Raw genomic sequence first — 22,700 nt, 5'->3', positions numbered from 1 at the left:
GCAGAGGGGAAGAAGCTGTTCCTGAATCACTGAGTGTGTGTCTTCAGTCTCCTGTACCTCCTCCCTGATGATAACAATGAGAAGAGGGCATGTCGCGGATGCTGAGGGTTCTTAATGATGGATGCTGTATTCCTGAGGTATCACTGTTTGAAGATGTCCTCTGGTGAGACATAGCAAAAACAAGGTTAACTAACTGCTATATATCCCCCAAATGTGTAGGTGAGGGGTGGAATGTGGGGAGAGCTGCTGGGGCTGTGGGTCGAATAAAGTGGAATTTCAATTGGAGCAACGCACACAAGATGCTGGAAGGACTCAGCAGGCCAGACAGCTTCTGTGGAAAAGAGTAAACAATTGATGTTTCAACTGGGTCAGCAGAAATCAGTGGGCCAAATGGCCTTTTTCCTTGCTGTTGAACTCCATGAATTTCGTGTGCTGGAAATTACAGGGTTCTTGAACAGCCAGTAGGTAAAGAAGCATCTTCCTTGCTGGACTGCACCGGAGATTTGCTATGGGACCTGTCCTCCATGTTCCTTCTGAACGAAGAGGGGGGGAGGAGATGTGACAGGATCTAATGTTGATATTGTCCTTGGCTTTGAGCTATGGTCATAATGATATGTTTTGGTGTATGGATAGGATCTTGTATTGTATACTATTTATTTAATTTAGGGATACAACACGGAGCAGGCCCTACTGGCAGAACAACCCACCGATTTAACCGCAGTCTAATCACAGGACACTTTACAATGACCAATTAACCTAACTGGTACATCTTTGGTCTGTGGGAGGGAACTGGAGCACCCGGAGGAAACCCACACTCTCATAAGAAGAACGTACAAACTTGCTTACAGAGGGCATTGGAATTGAGCTCTGAACTCTGACACCCTGAACTGTAATAGTGCTGGCCACTATGCCAGCATGGTGCTGCTCTGCCCTTTCTCTGTAACTGTTGCACTTTACTCTGTGTTTTCCCTCGTTCTACCTCGGTGTGCTGCGTAATGATCTGATCTGAATGAACAGTGTGCAAAGCTGTATCTCTGTACATGTGACAATAATCAACCAAAAACACAAGAGATTCTGCAAATCCAGAGCAATAGAGACAAAATGCTGGAGGAACGCAGCAGGTCAGGCAGCATCTGTGGAAATGAACAAGCAGTTGATGTTTCAAGCCGCGATCCTTCCTTGGGACAAAATCAATACCAATAAACCATCAACCATCAGGCTCTAGAGCAAGAGGGGATGGATAACTTCACTCATCCCATCACGGAAATGTTCCCACAACCTATGGACTCACTTTCACCTTTTGTTCTTGATATTTATTGTTTTTCATTTGTTATTTAAAAAAATCTTTTTGTATTTGTACAGTTTATTGCCTTTTGTCACTAGTTACTTGTCTATCCTGTTGGTGCAGTCTTTCATTGATTCTATTGTGTTTCTTTGTACTTATGTTGAATGCCTGCAAGAAAATGAATCTTTGGGTTGTATGTGGTGTCGTAAAACACACTCCTTTAATCAAGCCTTCACCTCCCTGTACTCCTTACAATGTGTGCAGGTTTCACCATCAACAATGTGCTATCTAAATGTCAAAGTTCAAAGTAAGTTTATTAAATGTCACTATACACAACCCCAAGGTTCATTTTCTTGTGGGCATTCACAGGAAAATAAAGAAATACAGCAGAATTTATAAAGAGGTATGCACTAATAAAGACTGACAAATGGCCATTGTGCAGAAGACAAATTGTACAAATAAAAATAATACTGAAAACAAGAATTGTAAATTGTGAATCTGCAGATGACTGTTGAGGTGAGTGAAGTTATCCACTCTGGTTCAGAAGCTTGATGGTTAAAGGGTAGTAACTGTTCCTGAACCTGGTGGTGTGGGTCCCAAGGTTTCTATACCTCCTTCCTGATGGTAGGAGTGAGAGGAGGTGGTGGGAGTCTTCGATACATCTTTCCTGTCCCAGTGAATGTGCTCGGTGGTGAGGAGGGCTTTGCCTGTGATGGACTGGGCTGTGTCCACCACCTTGTGCAGACGGTAGATGTGGCTTGTTATTGATGCTCTTCTTTCCAAAACTATCTTCTAGCAGATCAAGCTTTGATCTGAGTAAACACAGGGGAGTCTGCAGATGCTGGAGGAACTCAGTGGGTCAGGCAGCATCTATGGAAAGGAAAAAAATGGTCAGTGTGCAGGCCGAAACCTTTCATCAGGACCTGAAGAGAGTCTTGGCTGGAAACCAACGTTTATTCATTTTGTGAAATGCTGTCTGATCTGAATAATGAATCTTGCATGGCGTTTTTTTTCCCCCATGTGAAGGATTTCTGCTTAGCTGAAACCATGTAGTGCAGTTTGGGCTGTTTTACGCTGAGTCACCACGGCATATACTTAGTGCAGTAACCCAATCTCAGCTGCGTTCCGCTGCCCTCCAACAGGCATTTCCCATTAGTGTGTGCTGTCTGACAGTCTGAACTTGTGTTCACACTCAGCCCGTGTTTATCACCCTGGGCATCGTCTGCCCCTCTGGGTCTGTTTAGACAAGGTAATGATGTAATGGGCGCAGCCCAGTGAAAGGGCCAACGCCGTATCCCAGGGAGACGATGCTGGGCCTCAATCCCATACTCCAGCCTCAGCTCGCTGCTGCCATTGGGCAGGAGGGGCAGGAGCCTCAGGGCTCACAGCACAGATTCAGGAACGGTTATTACCCTCAGCCATCATCCTCTTGAACCAGAGGGGATAACTTCACTCAACATCACTCACCCCGACATGGAACTGTTCTCACAACCTATGAACTCACTTTCAAGGACTCTTCATCTCATGTTCTTGTGTACTTTAAAAAAAAGTAAATTGTGGTAAACTATCACCATGAACAATGAAGAGGTGAGTGAATGATTCAAAGAAGACAAGCCAAGCAGATGGCTTCTTCAGCAGCAAAAGCTAGGCCCCAAAACAAATTACTGGGTGGCATATTCTAGGCCTGGAACGATTTGCTTCAGTGGAGCCAGATCTGATGCACAAGCCGCTGCTCGGACAATTTAATGCTGGCCCAGATAGACTGGGGGCTCCTCTCTCTCTGACACTGGGACTGTGAGACTGCCCCTGCTTTGTGTCTGTGAAATCTGTGATGATTTGCCCCGCTGATATGATGAACTGAATACCAAGGCTTTAGGCCTTCTCTGAGGATTCGGATCTAAGGACTCAAGTTGGTTGGAACGCTGTTGTTGTTTGCATGTTTTGTTTTTTTTCCTCTTTCTCTATGGGCACTGGCAGTTGGTATTTATTTTTTTAATTGGGTTCTTTCAGGCTTCTTGCTTTGTGGGTGCCTGTAAGCAGACAAATCTCAAGGTTGTATAATTTATGCATTCTTTGATGATAAATGTACTTAGAATCTTGAATCTTAATATTTATTTAATTATTATTAGTAGCATTTTTTCTTTTGTATTTTGCACACTGGTTGTTTGCCTATCCTATTGGGTGCAGTCTTTCATTGATTCTATTGTGTTCCTTTGTATTTGGTGTGAATACCCACAAGAAAATGAATCAGGGTTATATATGGTGACATTATTATTGATAATAAACTTACTCTGGACTTTTTAGCAGAGGGGTGGACAATTCTGTTATTGGATCTTGACCCTCTCTCTTCCATATATGTAACCCCACTATCCCTCCATTCCTCCTCTCTCTATCCCTCCATTCCTCCTCTCTCTATCCCTCCATTCCTCCTCTCTCTATCCCTCTCAGGTTCAAGCTCAGTTTATTTTCATTCAACAGCACACAAGTACACCGCCAAAAAAAAACATTTCTTTGGACTAAAGTGCACAACACAATACCCATGACTCACACCCAACGCGTAAAGTAATATTACCACAAATAAATTAACAAGTAATAAGGTGCTTTACGAGACAAGTTAAAAAGTAAACAGTATAACGCTACTGGTGATTCATTCATGATGAGACCTGGGTGGTGGCGGAGAGTTCCGTAATCTCACAGCCTGGGGGAAGAAGCTGTTTCTCATCCTAACAGTCCTTGTCCTAATGCTATGGTACCTCCTGCATGATGGTAGGGGGTCAAAGAGATTGCTGGATAGATGGGAGGGATCATTGACTAAGCTAAAGGCCCTCTCCTTACTCTATCCTGCCCTCCCTCTTTCTCTCTATCCTGCTCCCTCCATATTGTATCCCTATCCCTCCATACCTCCCTCTTTCTTGCTCACTCCAGATCTGTATCCCATAAGATATAGGAGCAGAATTAGGCCATTCAGCCCATCAAGTCTGCTCTGCCATTCCATCATGTCTGATTTAGTATCCCTCTCCATCCCATTCTCCTGCCTTCTCCCCAAAACCTTTGATGCCCTGACTAATCAAGAACCTATCAATCTCTGCTTTAAATATACCCACAGACTTGGCCTCCACATCCATCTAAGCAATGAATTCCACAGATTCACCACCCTCTGGCTAAAGAAACTCCTTCTCATCTCTGTTCTAAATGGATGTCCCTCTATTCCTAGACTCCCTTCCGATCCCTCACTCCCACTATCCTTCTCCTTCCATATTTCTATGCCTCTCAGTCCCACCATCCCCCTCCCTCGTCTCTGTCTCCCTCCACATTCCGCACCCCCCTCCCCCAAACCGGTCACGACGGCACTGAGCTGCCATCTCTGTCGAGGTTATGAATCAGAATTAGGTTTAATATCACTGGCACTTGTCATGAAATGCGTTGTTTTATGGCAGCAGTATGTTACAATATGTAATAAAAATGCTTTAAATTGCAATTAGAAAAAGAGTACATGAAAGTTAATTGAATAAGTGCAAATAGTAGTGAGGTGGTGTGCTTGGGTTCATTGTCCATTCAGAAATCTGTTGGTGGAGGGGAAGAAGCTGTTCCTGAAACATTGAGTGTGAATCTTCAGGCTCCTGTATCTCCTCCCTGATGGTAACAATGACAAGAGGGCATGTCCTAGGTAATGGCAACGATGGATGGTGCTTGTTTGAGGCATTGCCTTTTGAAGATGTCCTCGATGCCGGGGAGGCTGGTGCCCATGGTGGAACTGACTGAGTTTACAACTTCCTGCAGCTTTTTCTGATCCTGTGCAGTGGACCCTCCACACCAGACAGTGATGTAACCAGTTAGAATGCTCTCCACAGTAGAAATTTGTAGAAATTTTTGGTGACATAGAGAGTTTTTGGTGACATACAAAGTTTCCTTAGACTCCTAATGAAATGTAGCTGCTGTTGTGCCTTCTTTGTAATTGCATCAATACAATTAGGCCCAGTTTCATTCATCAGAAACGTTGACACCCAGGAACTTGAAACTGCCCACCCTCTCCACTGCCCATCCCTCGATGAAGACTGGTATGAGTTCCCTTGACTTCGCCTTCCTGAAGTCCATGACCAATACTCTTACTGACGTCGAGTGCAAAGTTGTTGCTGTGACACTTTTCAAGAAACTGAACTATCTCACTCCTGCACTACTCCTTGTGAACAGCTGAAATTCTGCAAACAATAGTTGTTATTGGCAACTTATAGATGGGATTTGAGCTGTCCCTTGCTGCACAGTTGAGAGGGTAGAGCAGTGGACTAAGCACAGTGTTGATCATCAGTGAGGTGGAGATGTTATTTTCGATCCGCACACTGTGGTCTCCTGGTGAGGAAATCAAGGATGCAATTGCAGAGGGAGGTACAGAGGCCCAGGTTTGGAGCTTGTTGATTCTGATTGCATTGATTGCTGTGCTGTATCAAGTTGAAACTTAATTGTTCAGTAGGTTTGTGGGTATGATTTTGGAGATATAGAGGAGTAGGGACTGGGCTTGTCTTGCTTCGTTCTTTAGTTGCTTGCTGTGTTGGTGCTGAAATGTTTGGTGACACTTGCGGGCTGCCCCCAGCACGTCCTTAGATTGTTAAGACAAGTAATCAACTTCACTCTATGTTTCAATGTACACATGGTAGATAAATGAATCTGGTATTTGGTTTATTGTTTTCTCCCTCTGCGCGCCTATTCCTTCCTGTCCTTCCCTGCCTCTACTTCCCTCTGTATCCTCTCCTTCACTGCATCCTTCCCATTTAAATACTTGGACAGGTACATGGTGGAATGGAAATGGAAATGGCAGGAAATTGGCACTAGCTGGGGGACTCAAAAACAGTTAATTTCCCCAAGCAGGAAGGCCGATCAGCACCTCCACCCACTAACCCACCCCTCCACACCCCCAACCACCACTACTTTATCATTTCTTGTCAGTCACCTTATGTACAGACACTCCTGTGCCAAGTGTCACTTTATGGACATACAATCTATCTTGTGTATTTATATTTATTGTTTGAAATTATTATTGCGTTCTTTATCTTATTGTGCTTTTTTTGTGTTGCTTCAGATCCAAAGTAACAATTACCTCATTTTCCTTTACACTTATGTACTGGAAATTACATTACACAATCTTGAATCTTAAACCTCTTGACTGTTTGACATAATCTGTTTGGATGGTAATCTTGAACCATGGTTGAAATGGACAGGTTAGTCTAAAGATCCTGTATCTGTGCTCTAAATACAAATCAAGACTGTAATTGCTGACAAAGGTGCATTTGCTAATTACTGACTTGAAGGGGGTGATTACTTGCACAATCAATTATTTTGTGTTTTATATTAGTAATTAATTTAGATCACTTTGTAGAGATTTGTTTTCACTTTGACATGGAAGATTCTTTTCCTGTTGATCAGTGTCAAAAAGCCAAATTAAATCCACTGTGATTCAATGTTGTAAAACAATAAAACATGAAAACTTACAAGGGAGGTGAATTCTTTTATAGGCACTGTAGGTTTTGAGCTGGTGTTTTAAAGTGTTGACTGAGTTTGCATCCCCTATAGTTTCAGGTATTGAATTCCACAGTTTAGGAGCAAAGTTCAAAAAAGCTAACCTGCCAATTATCTTTCAAAGGAGGTTGTTTAATTTGAAGAGACTGGCGGAAGAAGACCTGAGAGTTTGTGCAGGATTATAAAACGATTATAACACCACAGCAAGGGAGAAGCTGTAAACTTTCTAAACAGTATTTCCCCTCGCTGTCTAAAGATAAAGATGAAAGATTAGCTTTGTTTGTCAGGTACATTGAAACAGTGAAGTGCTTATTTGTGTCAATGACCAACACAGTCCGAGGATGTACTGGGGACAGTCCAGAAGTGGCACCATGCTTCTGGCATGGCTGCAGCTCACTAACCCTAACCTGTACGTCTTTGGACTGTGAGAGGAAACCAACACAATCCCAGGGAGAAAGTACAAACTCCTTACGGAGATCAGTGGGAATTGAACCAAGATTGCTGACACTGAAGTCAAGTCACTTTTTATTGTCATTTCGACCATAACTGCTGGTACAGTACACAGTGAAAACGAGACAATGTTTTTCAGGACCATAGTGCTACATGAACAATACAAAAACTACACTGAACTACATAAACCAACACAAAAACTACACCAGACTACAGACCTACCCAGGACTGCATAAAGTACACAGAACAGTGCAGGCTTTACAATCAATAATAAACAAGACAATAGGCACAGCAGAGGGCAGTAAGTTGGTAGTCCGATGGCTTGTGGGGGGGGGGAAATCTGTTACATAAACAGCTGAATGGCGGCGTCCGGGATCCCGTCCGTTTCTGTACTCCTGCCGATTATTTTGTTGCCATTTTGTTTCACCAAGTGTTTTATTGCTGTAAAGCAATATGGCAGCCTCTATGCATTTGTGCTGCCAATCCTTCCTTGAAGGCTTGACTGTTTTTTTAAAATTTCCTCAACCTTCCTCATATTGGTCTCTCTAGCTGTCCACAGCAAGTGCAGGGGCTCAAGTCTGGCCAGTGGTCACCAACTCTAGTTGTCAGTAATGGGGATGCAATGGTGAACACCAGAGACTTCACATTGCATGGGCTTCCACCAGGAAGATGCATGATGGAACCTGCCCCTGTAAGAGCCAGGAGAGCAGGCCGACTGCTGAATTTATAGTCAGTAAGCCGGAAAGATGTGGAGACTTTGGAGGTTCACCAGATTTTGCCTGGATTAGAGGGCAAACTGGGGTTGTTTTCCCTGGAGTGGCAGAGGGGAGATCTGATCGAAGTTTAGAAGATTTAAATCAGCTAGAGCCTTTTTCCCAGGGGTGAAATGTCTAATACCAGAGAGAATGCATTTAATGTGGGGGGGGGGGAGAGTTCAAAGGAGATGTGAGGGGCAAGTTTTTTACACAATAGTGGTGAGTGCCTGTGGTGATGGTAGGGTCAGATAAGATAAAGGCATATTGGAAGCTCTTAGAAACAGAATCAGAATCAGGTTTAATATTAGATTAGATTCAACTTTATTGTCATTGTGCCGAGTACAGATACAAAACCAATGAAATGCAATTAGCATCTAACCAGAAATGCGAAAGAATAGTCTTATTTACAAAATAACTGTGAATAAAAACTAAGTGCTACAGCACACAAATATAAAAGTACTGAGACAGTACAATATGGGTGCAATACTGCCTAGTGCTGTGATGTGAGGTTCAGCAGGGTCACAGCCTCAGGGTGGAAGCTCTTCCTGTGCCTGCTGGTGCGGGAGCGGAGGCTCCTGTAGTGCCTACCGGATGGGAGGAGAGTAAAAAGTCCATGGTTAGGGTGAGATGCATCCTTTATAATGCTTTTCATCCTGCTCAGGCAGCGTTTATGGTAAATGTTCTCAATATCACTGGCATATATTGTGAAATTTGTTGTTGATGTATGGGAATGGGGAATGGGGATGTTGTGCCGGAATGGGGGATGTTGTGCCAGAACGGGGGACAGGGACGATGTGCGGGGAGAGAGAACGGATGTCATTAGTGACAACTACTCCCTCTCGGCCTGAAGCATTGCTGGTCGATTCCAGTCCATAGATGCTGCTTGACCTGCTGAGTTCTTCCAGGTGTTGCTGTGGATTTCCAAATTCTGCAAAATCTCTGAATTAGTTTCTTTCCGCATGATGGACTGAAAGGCCTTTCCTATGTCAATCAGAATCAGTTTAATATCTCTGGCACATGTAGTGAAATTTGTTGTTTTGCCGCTGCAGTAAATTGCAATACATCATAAGAAAAAAACCCTATAAATTACAGTAAGTATATTTATTTAAAAGATTTAAAATATTTGCAGAGAGAAAGAAAAAAAAATTATTGAGGTAGTGTTCATGGATTCATTGTCCATTCAAAAATCTGATGGTGGAGGGGAAGAAGCTGTTCCTGAATTATTAAGTGAGCACCTTCGGTCTCCTGCACTATGTTCTTGATGGTAGCAATGAGAAGAGGGCATTCTCTGGGTGATGGGGGTCCTTCGAGTCAGAATGACAGATGTCAGCTCTTTGAAGGATTGCCTTTAGAACGTGTCCTCAATGCTGGGAAGGCTAGTGCCCCTGATGGAGCTGACTGACTTTACAACTTTCTGCAGCTTTTTCCAGTCCAGGGCAGAGACCATTCGGCCCATTGTTTTGATTCTAGCCATGAAGAGTATCAGAACAACCCCACCTCCTCATCCTTCTGCAGAAGGATTTAAATCTGTGTTCTCTTCTCACAGTCTCTTCTATTTAGGGAAAAGGGTCCCTCCTCTCCACCCTGACGGGTTCTCTCATTGTCCACTTAGAATGGAGATGAGGAATTGCTTTAGTCAGAGAGTGGTGAATCTGTAGAATTTGTTGCCACAGGCAGCTGTGGAAGCCAAATTATTGAGTATATTTAAGGCAGAGGTTGATAGAAGGCGGGAGATTGGACCTGAGGAAAATTGGATCAGCCATGATGAAATGGCAGAGCAGACTTGATGGGCCAAATGGCCTAATTCTGCTCCTATATCTTATGGTCATTTCCTGGACCTCAGTTAAATGTCCCCTTCACTCTTTCCCATTCCACAGAAGACAGCTCCAGTTTGGACAGTCTTTCCTTATGAGTACACTCGTCCCCATCTTCGAGGAGCATCTCACAATTCCCTTCTGTCCCTTCGCCTCCCTCACCTCAGTGACCAGAACCCTACCCACGGATCCAGTCCTGACGAAGGGTCTCGGCCCGAAACGTTTCTCCCTATAGATGCTGCCTGACCTGCTGCGTTCCAACAGCATTTTGTGTGTGTTGATCCAGTCCCTGCCTCGTTCTGGCCCAGTGAGGCCTCCCTGCTCCCACACTCTGTGCCGTGACCAGTAAATGCAGTTGCAGGGCTGAAATGGGATAATTAATCCCAGAGGCTGGCTCAGAATTCCTTCCAGAGTGACATCTTGTGCTGTGCTCATATCTATCGGCAGCATTCAGTTCGAGTTACTTGCTTCAGTGAGGAGTGGGGAGGGGCAGAGCAAGCAGGAGAGAGAGAGAGAGAGAGAGTGAGGAAGGAGGCCAGAGAAAGAGGGGGAAGGGCAGAGTGGGGGAGGGGAAAAAGGGGGAGAGAGAGTGCTGGGAGAGGGAGACCAGATACAGAGAAAGTGTGATGCAATTCCCAGTTCTCAGCCTGAGCCTTCTCTGCCTCATCTGGACACATGTCTCCCTCTGTCCACAGTGCTCCAAATTCCGGCCAAAGCCTTGGTTATTCTCTCTCAATTCAAGGGGGATATTAGAGGAAGGTTTTTCACTCAGAGAGTGGTTGGTGCGTGGAATGTACTGCCTGAGTCAGTGATGGAGGCAGATACACTAGTGAAGTTTAAGAGATTACTAGACGTATATGGAGGAATTTAAGGTGGGGGGGGGGGTTATATGGGAGGCAGGGTTTAAGGGTCGGCACAACATTGTGGGCCAAAGGGCCTGTACTGTGCTGTATTGTTCTATGGACATTGCATAGGCAGGAGTGATTAGTTTGGTTAGACTTTTCATTGGGTGAGCACAATATTGTGGGCTGAAGGGCCTGTTCCAGTGTTGTGCTGCGCTATGTTAGGTAACGTCAGAAGGATGGAAATTGAGACCCCTTCCCTTGAACTTCCCACCCCTTACCTTAAAGCCATGTCCTCTTGTACTGAGCAGTGGTGCCTTGGGGAAGAGGTTCTGGCTGTCCACTCTATCTATTCCTCTTAATATCTTGTATACCTCTATCATGTCTCCTCTCATCCTCCTCCTCTCCAAAGAGTAAAGTCCTAGCTCCCTTAATCTCTGATCATAATCCATACTCTCTAAACCAGGCAGCATCCTGGTAAATCTCCTCTGTACCCTTTCCAATGCTTCCACATCCGTCCTATAGTGAGGTGACCAGAACCGGACACAGTACTCCAAGTGTGGCCCAACCAGAGTTTTATAGAGCTGCATCATTACCCTGCGACTCTTAAACTCTATCCCTCGACTTATGAAAGCTAACACCCCATAAGCTTTCTTAACTACCCTATCTACCTGTAAGGCAACTTTCAGGCATCTGTGGACGTGTACCTCCATTCTCTGCACGTTCCTCATTCCTGCCTCTACCATCACTCCTGGCAATGCATCCCAGGCACCCAACAGTCTCTGTGTGTCTATAAAAAATAAATTGCCCCACACATCTCCTTTGACCTTTCCCCTCTCACCTTGAACACATGCTCTCCAATATAAGGGGTGCTTGGGGTATCAGTGTTCAATTCCAACATCATCTGTAAGGAGTTTGTCTATTCTCCCCATGGAGTCCGTGGGATTCCTCTGGGTGCTTCCGTCTCCTCCCACATCCCAAAGGTGTGTCAGTTAACAGGTTAACTGGTTATTGTAAACTGTCCTGTGATTAGGCTGGGGGTAAATATGTGTGTTGTTGGGTGGAGCAGCTCCTGCACGCTCTCCAAAGCCTCCAAATCCCTCCTGAAATGGGACAATTAGGGCTGATATCACCTCCCTAATTCTCCCATTTCAACCATTTCACTTCCAACCCCCATTCCTGCTTTGGCATGTCGGTCCTCTTCCGCAACAATGAAGTCACTCTCTGGTTGGAGAAACAACACCTCATATTCCATCGATGTAGCCTCCAACTTCTGATAATTTCCCCCTCCCTCTTCCATTCCCCACACTTCTCCTCACCTACCTACCAATTTCCCCTGGTGCTCTTCCTCCATCCCTTTCTCGTGGTCCACTCTCCTCTCCAATCAGATTTCTTCTTCCGCAGCCCTTTACCTTTTCCACCTGTCACCTCCCAGATGCTTACTTCATCCCCCCTCCCAAACCCATCTGGCTGCCACCTATCACCTACAAGGGAAAACCGACAAATATTGGAAAGGGTCTCGGCTTGAAGCGTCTGTTCATCTCCACAGACCTGCTGGGTTCCGCAGAATCTCTGGTGTTCGCTCATTTTAAACCTGTTCCCTTGAGTGTGGGACACCTGTACTCGGGGAGAACGCGTCTCGGTGCCGGGAGGACAGGCGCCTCCGGTTTATTCCGGCGAGTTTGTGGACACAGAGGGCGCCAGAGCAGTGACAAACACCAATCCCTGCCCAGTTGTGAAATTTGAGCTGACTAACGTGGCTCCGATATTAGTGACATCACCAAAAGTGATGTTCCAACTTGGAGCGGAGAGTGTACTGTCCAGTTGTGGGCTTGGGACTGTAAATGCTTCCTCCCCCACTCTGTCTGTCCGGCCCCCTGAAGATCCCGGGCAGGAATCGTCCCTGACGGGTCGCACAGGTAAGCGGCGGCCGGTATTTAACTCTGCACTCCGCAACAGGAAGTCTAAAAGTTTTTTTTTTGGGGGGGGGGGGATAAAAACTCTTTGGCAATTGAGTGAAGTGATTCGGTGCCGTGGGATATTTTTTACTGTCTTCGGTTCTGGGAACAAGCTTGTGCTTGCCCAGCGGGGGAGAGAGTTGTTGACCAGCGGAGCGTGGAGCGGCGGTTACCAGCTCACTCGCTTACCCATTGGTTATGGATTGGCGGTTGTTCATCGTTTGTCCGAGAATGTGATCTTCCACGCCGGCAAAGCTCTGGACAGGTGTAAAATTAGCCCTGGAAAGTTCCCTAGTGTTAGGAGAGTGATTGAGAGTGTACTGTGCTGCTGTTTTTAATCTTTTAAAAAGGCTCGCTCTCTTTCCTTTTGATCAGAGTCTGGACAACAAACAGAAATACACATCCAGTGAGCTCCTATCGACACGGCGCTCTAATCTGACCGGCCTGCGAAGGCACTTGTATTCCCATAGCACCTCACCCACTGACAGTTTCCCCCCCACTCTGGCCCGGTAGATTTAAGATTCAAAATTGTTTAATGGCATTTCCTGTACACAAGAGTGAAGGAGAACAAAATAATTGTTTATCTGGATCCGGTGCAGCACAAAAACGCAATTAGGTGAAGAGCACATTAAAAAAATATATAGATAGCTTATATCTGTAGATTGATTTTTTAACCCTCGGCACAGGAGGGGGGATTTGATCGAGGTATTTAAAATTTTGAGAGGGATAGATAGAGTTGACGTGAATAGGCTGTTTCCATTGAGAGTAGGGGAGATTCAAACGAGAGGACATGATTTGAGAGTTAGGGGGCAGAAGTTTAAGGGAAACACGAGGGGGTATTTCTTTACTCAGAGAGTGATAGCTGTGTGGAATGAGCTTCCTGTAGAAGTAGTAGAGGCCAGTTCAGTTGTGTCATTTAAGGTAAAATTGGATGGGTATATGGACAGGAAAGGAGTGGAGGGTTATGGGCTGAGTGCGGATAGGTGGGACTAGGTGAGATTAAGAGTTTGGCATGGACTAGGAGGGCCGAGATGGCCTGTTTCCGTGCTGTAATTGTTATATGGTTATATGGTTATATGGAGTGTCTACACAAGGTGACTGACAGGAAATGATAAGGTAGTGGTGTTTGGGGGTGTGGAGGGGTGGTTTAGTGGGTGGAGGTGTTGATCAGCCTCATTGCTTGGGGAAAGGAACTGTTTTGGAGTCTGGTGGTCCTGGTGTGGATGATCCTGATGGGAGTGGGACAAACAGACGGGTAGGGTAGTTTATGTGGTGCAGCTGTTGTATAAAACAAGGCAAAGTTAGCCACAGCAGTCTCTCTCAGAATTTTGAAACCTTGATCTGATAATCCACTTGTGTGAAGTCAGTTGACTGATTTGAATATTAATCTCCAGGAACAGGGGAGCGTGTTTCATCATAGTTGTATGGAAGAAACACTCTAACTGGCTGCATCACTGTCTGCTGTGGAGGGGCCACTGCACAGGACCGGAAAATGTGCAGAAAGTTGTAAACTCAGCCAGCTCCCCCATGGGTCCTAATCTCCCCACTATTGAGGACACCTTCAAAAGGCGATGCCTCAAGGGCTGCATCCATTATTAAACACTCTCGTTGCCTAGAACATGCCCTCTTCTCATTGTCATCATCAGGGAGGAGGTGCTGGAGCCTGAAGACACACACTCAACATTTGAGGAACAGCTTCTTCCCCTCTGCCGTCAGATTTCTGAATGCAAAATGAATCCATGAACACCACCCCACTTTTTTCCCCTCTTTTTGCACTATTAGTTTAACCTAATTTGTTTATATAGTACTGTGTAAATGGCTTCGGCACATATTTATCGAGGGTGCTTAAGACTTTTGCACAGTACCGTAGTAATTTTATGTATTGCAGTGTACTGCTGCTGCAAAAAAACAACTTTCATGACATATAGTATGTGAGTGATGAAAACCTGATTCTGATATGAGTCTGTATTGTGAACTGAGAGTGGGAAGGGGGCAGGGAAAGGGGAATCATGGTGGGAAAGGGGAAGAGAGAGGAGAGGGAACGGGAAGCACCAGAGTGACATTCTGTAATGAATACAATGACCTTGCCTGCCTGCGGTCAGGCAACCCCCCCCCCCCCACACCGTCTCTGGCACTCCTCTGCCACCTGTCTCACACCCCACCCACAGCACTGCACCCTCACCTTTGCCAACATCCTTTGCTCCTGCTAGATTTACAAACTCACTCTCCACTCCACATTGACACATACAGTACAGTGCACACTGTGCGCCAAAGACTTTTGCACAGTACTGTATATTTCATATTGTAGTTTATAGATTTTATTAGTATATATTGCATTGTACTGCTGCCGTAAAGCAAGAAGTTTCAGAACACATGCCAGTGACGTTAAACCTGGCTCTGATTCTGATTTTGTCATTTTTTGGTGACTGAAAAGACCATTCAGCCCATTGAGTTTACACTGAAATTCTGAGCAATCCCATCAGTCTTGTTCCCTGTAACCCCTTCTCTCAGCCCACCCAAATACCCCCGATTCCCCAACCACGCATGTACATACAGGGTAGTTTACAGTAGTCACTGACCCACATGTGTTTGGGATGTGGGAGGGAAAGGTATCTAAGGTAGGATATGTTAGCATTGGAGATGGTCCAGAGGAGGTTTCATGAGATTGATCCCAGAAATGAAAGGGTTAATATGTGAGGAGTGTTTGAATGTTCTGGGCCTGGACTTGCTGGATTTTAGAAGGACGAGGGGGGATTTCATTGAAACCTATTGAATAATGAAAGGCCTGGATGTTTACCTTTGTGGGCGAGTCTAGAACCAAAAGGCACACACTGTCTCAGAACACAAGGATGTCCCTTTAGAATCAGAATCAGGTATCACCGGCATGTATCGTGAACTTTGTTAATTTAGTTGCAGTTCAATATCGAAAGAAAATACATAATGTGTGTACATACAGAATCTCAAATAGGTTAAAAATAGTGCAAAAACAGAAATAGTATATATTTTTATATAAAAGTGAGGTAGTGTTTGTGGGTTCAATGTCCATTTAGGAATTGGATGGCAGACGGGAAGAAGCTGTTCCTGAGTCGCTGAGTGTGTGCCTTCAGGCTCCTGTACCTCCTACGTGATGGTAACAGTGAGGAGAGGGCATGTCCTGGGTAATGGGGGGTCCTTAATGATGGATGCTAACTTTTTGAAGGTGTTCGCGATGCTGTGTTGGCTAGTGTCGGTGACCGAGCTGGCTGAGCGTCTGATCCTGTGCAGTGACCCCTCCAGACCAGACGGTGATGTAACCAGTCACAATTCTCCCCATGGTACACCTGTAGAAATTTGCTAGAGTCCATGGTGACATCCCAAATCTCCACAAACTCCGAATGAAATATAGCCACTGATGTGCTGCCTTTGTGTTTATGAGGTGAGGGTCCTGATTTTAGCAAAGCATGGAAAACACAGCAGTACTCCCTCACCCCAGCGTTGTGATCACCATTCCAAGCTGCATAGTGTAAGTGAACATGATTGGGCAGTGGATCCCAGAGCAGTAAACCTGGCCAATGATAAAAATAAATCTAATTTGTTTATTACTGTCACGTATACCAAGGCTCAGTGAAAAACTTTGCCTCTGTCATTCAGTCAGTAAAGGGAAAGATCCAAGAGATTGCAGAAAAAAGTGTTGCAGTTACAGACAAAGCGTCAAAGCAACACATACCACATGCTGGAGGAGCTCAGAATGTCAGGCAACACTTTTCAAAATGAATAACAGTTGACGTTTTGGTCCTGATGAAGGGTATCACCTCGAAATGCCATCCGTTTATTCATACAATAAGATAAAGAACACAATAATAATAAAAAATCACAATAAAAATAACTATACAAGATACCTCATATTCTGAGGGCAGCCTCCAACCTGATGGCATGAATATCAGTTTCTCCTTACGGTTAAAAAAAAGTTTCCTTCCTATTCCCTCTTCTGCTCCCCACTCTGGCCTTTTACTTCTTTTCACCTGCCTATCACCTCCCTCTGGGTTCCCTCCTTCGCTTTCTCCTGTGGTCCCCTCTCCTCTCCTCTCCTATCAGATTGCTTCCTCTCTAGCCCTTTACCTTTCCTACCCATCTGGATTCACCCATCACCTTCTTGTTATCGTCCTTCCTCTTCCCCACCACCTTTTTATTCTGGCATCTTTCCCCTTCGTTTTCAGTCCTGATGAAGGATCTCAGCCCAAAATGCCGACTTCCTATTCATTTCCACAGATGCTCCCCGCCCTGCTGAGTTCCTCCAGCATGTTGTGTGTACATAGATTGATTGTATGCCCATAAAGTGACACTAGGCTGTACATGAGGAGACTGATGGGAAATAATAAAGCAGTGGTGTTATTGGATGAAGGTGTTGATCAGCCTTACTGCTTGGGGAAAAGAACTGTTTTTGAGTCTAATGGTCCTGGTGGGGATGCTATGTAGCCTCCTCCCTGATGGGAGTGGGATAAACAGTCCATGGGCAGGGTGGGTGGGATCCTTCATGAGGTTACTGGCCTTGGTGTCCAATGCCCTTGATAGAAGATAGACTGGTGCTGGTGATGGGTTGCAGGCAGATAATGGGTTAACAAGGTAGACAGTGAGGTTAAGAGTCCATTTTCTTGAACTAGGAGACTGTTGAGAAGCAGTGCTTGAAGCTGTTTTGAGCCCGCCAGTTTGTGCTTTCAGGCTTTTTGCTCTTCTTGCTGTTATTTTCTTGTTGTGTTTTGTTGTGTCCTCTGTTGTTCTGGTGTCAGAATGTGTGGTGACACTTTGGCACATCCTTGGGTTGTGATGGTTGTTAATGCAAACGATGTGTTTCACTGTATGTTTCAATGTCCATGTGATAAATAAATCATAATCAGAATCTTCTGCCGGAAGGGAGAGGGGAGAAGAGAAAATGTTCATAGTATTTGATTATGCTAGCTACTTTACTGAGGCAATGGAAAATGTAGACAGAGCCCATGGAGGGGAGGGGAGGCTGGTTTCTGGGATGAGCTGAGCTGTGTCCTTGCGGTTATGGGCCATACCAAGCCACAGTGATTCTGGATCGGATACTTGCTATGGAGTACTGATTCATGACTTGTGATCAAAGGCGATGAAATTTCAAAGTGGTTTTCGCTAGATGTAAATGCTTTGGAATGTGTATAAATTATGCTCTTTATAAAGTTTAAATTGCTGTTGTTAATGGTTAGGGCAGTTTCCTGAGATCATTTACACAACTCATGCAGATCTTTGATTCTTTAATCAGTTTGGGGTGTCTGGATGTGAGGGAGCGCTGAGGAAGCAGTTAAGGGGCCAAAGGAAATGGCTGTGTAATGAGCCTCCGTCGGTTGAAGTGATGTAATAACTGCTTTAATACTCTGGAGAGCAGCCGAGGGTTCTCGACCAAATTCAAAAGAAAATATTAATGAATTGGCAATGTTCCCAGCTACCCAGGCTGCTGGGATATTGCAAGGTACTCAGGTTAAACTTGGCAAGTTCAGGAATGCCTGGGGCCGTTCAAAGATTCAACAGATCCCCAGGTGCAAAGCTGATTAAAGTTTAGATTTATTTGTTATGTACATCAAAACATGCGTCGTTTGCATCAACAGTCAAAACACACTGAGGATGTGTTGGGAGCTTCCACCACCAACATAGTATGCCTACAATTTACTAATCACAACCCGTACGTCTTTGGAATGTGGGAGATAACCGGATCGCTTGGAGAAACTGGGAGAATGTACCAACTCCCGACAGAGAGCATCGGGCTTGAGCCTGGGTTGCTGAGGCTCTAAAGCGTTATATTGACCACGACACTGCCATAATGCTCAGGTTTCTGCATGACCTCGTATTGGAATCAAGTGTATGATGCTGTGCTGGTGGGCAAGGGGGAAGCTACCGCTCACCAACCTGCGTTGTCCCTTCAAGATTGTCTAATGCCATTTCCAGTACACAAGTGTATCAAGGCCTCTGTTGGTCAGAATAAGCCATGGATGTTGCATCCTTGCTGTTTGGATACGCAAGCCAGGGCAGTATGATATGGAGAGCAAGCTCCCCCCACCATCTCCTCGCATCTGATGAAGAAAATGATAGTCTGGCACCAACATGGGCACGAGTTGCCGGTCTGCACTGAACTCAATGTGGGACTGCCAAAGGGACCCCAGCTCTGGACTTTTCCCTCGGGGTTTACTCCTGAAGCCTTCTCCCTGAGTGGGTACAGCCACAAGGCAGCGGAGGTTTGAGATCAGAGTTTTCCTTCTCCTCGATGAGCTGCCAACCACGGCTGATGAGCCCCATCTGTCCGAAGCAACTGGTTTGAAGGCACCGGTAACCCGCCTTTGCCTCTTCTTCTGTCCATGGAAGTGGTGCCACCAGACTTAGTAGCCAAGCCACGGGTGAAGGCCAGGAGCTGGACTTGGTTGTCAGAGGCTATTTGAGACGCACACCATTGGGAGCATTTAATAGGTAGTGGGAGCTCGTCCCCAATACAACCATCCTTGCCCCCCCACCCCCAACCCCATCCTGCAATGACAAACTTAAGGAATCAATATACAAGTGCATTGGAGAATTCTTCTGATCTGATGCAGCATTTTTTTTAAAAAAGAGGAAAAAATAACAGAAATAATCAGGAAAGCTCAGCTATGCTTCTACCTTCTGAGGAGGCTGAAGGCAGCTGGACTTTGCACATCTGGATTCACGTTGTTCTGCATTCATTTTTCAAAGTACATTTATTATCAAAGTATGTGTACTACATACAACCTGAAGATTTGTCTCCTTACAGACAGCCACAAAACAAAGAACCCCAGTAGAACCCATTAAAGAGGAGCATTAAACGTCCAATATGCAGGAAATAGAAATAAATCGTGCAAACAGATAAAGTAAGCAAATAACATTCAGAACTGAAGTTCACGAGAGTGAGTTCACAGGCGATCCAGAAGCCCGTTAGTTGCAGGTCGCAGCCTCAGTTCAGCGCAGAGACGTGTAAACTTCACCGGCCCCTCCTTCGCCTCTGGCTGTGTCACCCTGGCCTGGCGTTTAAATCGGTCAAACAGCACATTGTTCCTCTCTCTTTGGCCTGGCCCTGCCTCTTGCATACACTCTTGGACCCAGGACAGAGAGCGAGGAACAACCTAAGGGTTTAAAAAGATTTTGCAGAAGCGGGAACTCTTCCCCATAATGCCTCCCTCCAATGTCACTCCCTGGTTTTGACCAAAGGACTGATCACCGCATCGCCGTTCGTGGGCTTTTACTGGGCACTTGTGTCTCAGGGTGGTGACTGCCCTCCCACAGGGTGCCTGGGAGTCACATGCAAGTGGAAGTTGATCCTTCGTCTGGAGCTAACTGAATAGGCAGATATTAATTAAGGTGAGAACCAGTCTTAAGTTCTTAATGTTGATTGTAAATTGCAGACTGTATATTGAAGTTAAAAGCATTCCTTTGCACCGTCTGCAGAGCACAGACTAAGAGATATAGTTTGCAAAATGGTAACCGTGAGAGGTTCACATTAGATTCAGTCAGACATTAAGACAATGGGGTTGTGATAATCAGCCTGCAGCAATCCAGGCATTATCAGCTAAGTTATTTGCGCGATTGTGACTGAGTTCAATGTGTCAGGCTAGACTGATGTTGTCACTTAGCAGATTAAACATAGTCATAGGGGTGACGGAGTGGAGATACGTCTCTACCAAAGGAGGTGTAAGGTGCTGCTTCCCTCCACTAACTTGCAGGTCACCCTTGGGCAAGGTGTAGCACCTGCTTAGCCCCCACTGTGATCAGGGTCACATGAAGCCATGGGAGCGGGTGGTGGATGGTCGTATGAGCAGCTGGTGCATAATCACATGTGACCACTGACACCAGGCAGACAATCTCTGAAGAGTACTGATAACGGCTGGGGTCACCTGCCTTGTAAAGACACTGCCCAGAAGAAGGTAATGGAAAACCACTTCTTTGCCAAGAACAATCATGGTCACAGACATGATCGCTGATATCGTACAACACGGTACATAATGATAATGATGGTGATTGTGAGGTTGGAGAGTCAGCTCACGTAGAATTAATCTTGGCTGTCTTCAAGAATTTTTAGACAATCTGTGTGAATTAGTTTGTTCCAGCAGGGGTGTTTGAACATTCAGAGCAGTTTGTAATTCAAACCAAGTATTGTCAGCCCAAAGTATTGAAGTAAATGATGTCATTGAATTGGTTTAGAATCACCTATTGATCTTGAGGATCTAAAAACAGGATTTACGAGGCTCTACCGCGAGTGTCTCGAGGAGAACTCTCCTCGTGGCGATGAACATAGGCTTGTATCTCACCATATCCTGTGTCTCTCCGGTGTCTTTGATCACAGCTACAACAGAGTTTGTGACTGTTTACTCTGTCATTGCTCTATGGATTATTTATGCATATTACTGTCATTTACTGTTCTACTGCCAAACAACAAATCTCATAATGTATGTCAGTGTTAATAAACCTGATGTTGATTCTGACTGTGGGCGACAGACTGTACGGATGGCATTGAGGTTGAGGGGTATTGATGCTGGGGAGAGGAATGAGGAACGCCCTGCCCTTGCCTTTCTCATTGTGCTGTACAAACCATTGGTGAAACTGCACTTGGAACATTGTACACAGTTGGTAGAACATAGAACTTTATAGCACAATTCAGGCTCTTCGGCCCATAATGTTGTGCTGACCTTTTAACCTACCCTAAGATCAATCTAGCCCTCCCCTCCCAAATAACCCTCCTTTATTCTCCCATTATCCATGTGCCTGTCTTAAGAGTCACTTAAGTTTCTCTTGTGTATCTGCCTCTATCACTGCCTCTGGCAGTGCGTTCCACCATTAAAAATAAATCTACCTCTGATATCTCCCTATGTTTTCCTCCAGTCATTTTAAAATTGCACCCTCTTGGATTAGTCACTTCTGTTCTGGGAAACGTCTCTGGCTGTCCGCTCGATCCATGCCTCTTATCGTCTTGTATAACTCATTCAGGTCGCCGCTGAAGGAAACACGTCATTAAACTGAGAGGGCAGCGAAAATGCTGCCAAGACTTGAGGTACTGAGTTGTAGGAACTCTCTCTCGTTCCAGCATTTTCATGGTCACCACTTGTTCATTCCAGATGTAATTTTAATTCTGCAGCTGGGGTAGGGGGGGCATCTGCGCGCGCACATGCAGATTACCAGCTACCAGCCAAGTAACTTCACCTTTCTCTCTCTGCCTATCTATCAACTTATTTCAAGACACAGCATGGGACAGACCCTTCGTGCCCACCAAGATGCGATGCCCAATTTAACCCTAACCTAAACACAGGTACAATTTACAATGACCAATTAAAATACTAACTCCGGTACATTTTTGGACAGTGTGAGGAACGGACAAGTTTGGTTATAGAGGATGCTGGAATTGAATTCTAAACTCCATTGCCCAGAGCTGAAGTAGTGGCACACGCTAACCACTACCATTACGCCATCCTCTGAACTCTCCCCTCATTGGAGGGAAGATTTGGGGATAGTGAATTCCTCATCGGAGGGGGTTGTGAGTTGGGGAGGAAGCTGAGTGACTGGAGGACACAGGGTGATGGGTTTCAGGCAGAGGGAAAATGAGGGTGATGCTTTTTGCACAGACACAGATCTGGGAGGTGTTGCCTGAACAGGCGGTGGAAGCAGGTTCAACAGGAACGTTAAAAATAGACAAGGTATATGTAAAGGAAATGTTTCGAGGTTTGTTCAGACAGGAGCAGCCCATAGCGTTCCACATCATGGAAATAGGCCATTCAGCCCAACCTGTCTGTGCTAGCCAAGCCAGTTCTGTTTGCCTGTATTTGACCGTCTACACCTTTCTTATCGGTGTAACTGTCTGAATGTCTTTTTAAGTGTTGGTGTAGCTACCTGTGTCACTTCCTTTGTCAGCTTGTTCTGTGTACCCAGCACCCTCTCTGCTGGTGCCAGAATGTCTGACGACATTTGCGGGCTGCGCCTAGCACACCCTCGGGTGTGTTGGTTGTCAACACAAACAACACATTTTGCTGTCTGTTTTGATGTGATAAATAAACTTCAGAGTCAGAATCTGGTTTATTATTACTGGCACGTGATGTGAC

General features: G+C 45.3%; 1 protein-coding gene across 9 annotated transcripts in view; it reads left to right on the top strand.

The window, feature by feature from the left end:
- LOC132397426 (F-actin-monooxygenase MICAL2-like) overlaps positions 1 to 22,700 on the top strand; it is a 301,318-nt gene that overhangs the window by 44,823 nt on the left and 233,795 nt on the right. For 2 of the 9 annotated variants that reach the window (XM_059976203.1, XM_059976205.1), the window contains exon 1: positions 12,125 to 12,576. The exons of 1 other annotated variant lie outside the window; for it this stretch is intronic. The gene's annotated coding sequence lies outside the window, so the exon portion shown is untranslated. Of the gene's footprint in view, positions 1 to 12,122; positions 12,577 to 22,700 lie in introns of those variants that run through there. 6 more of the 9 variants (XM_059976207.1, XM_059976206.1, XM_059976204.1 and 3 more) reach the window with 5 other exon arrangements.

Source organism: Hypanus sabinus, chromosome 7, assembly GCF_030144855.1.
Source record: "Hypanus sabinus isolate sHypSab1 chromosome 7, sHypSab1.hap1, whole genome shotgun sequence".
NCBI lineage: Eukaryota > Metazoa > Chordata > Chondrichthyes > Myliobatiformes > Dasyatidae > Hypanus > Hypanus sabinus.
Note: the sequence above shows the minus strand (reverse complement) of the source record. Positions and strands in the feature narration are given on the sequence as shown.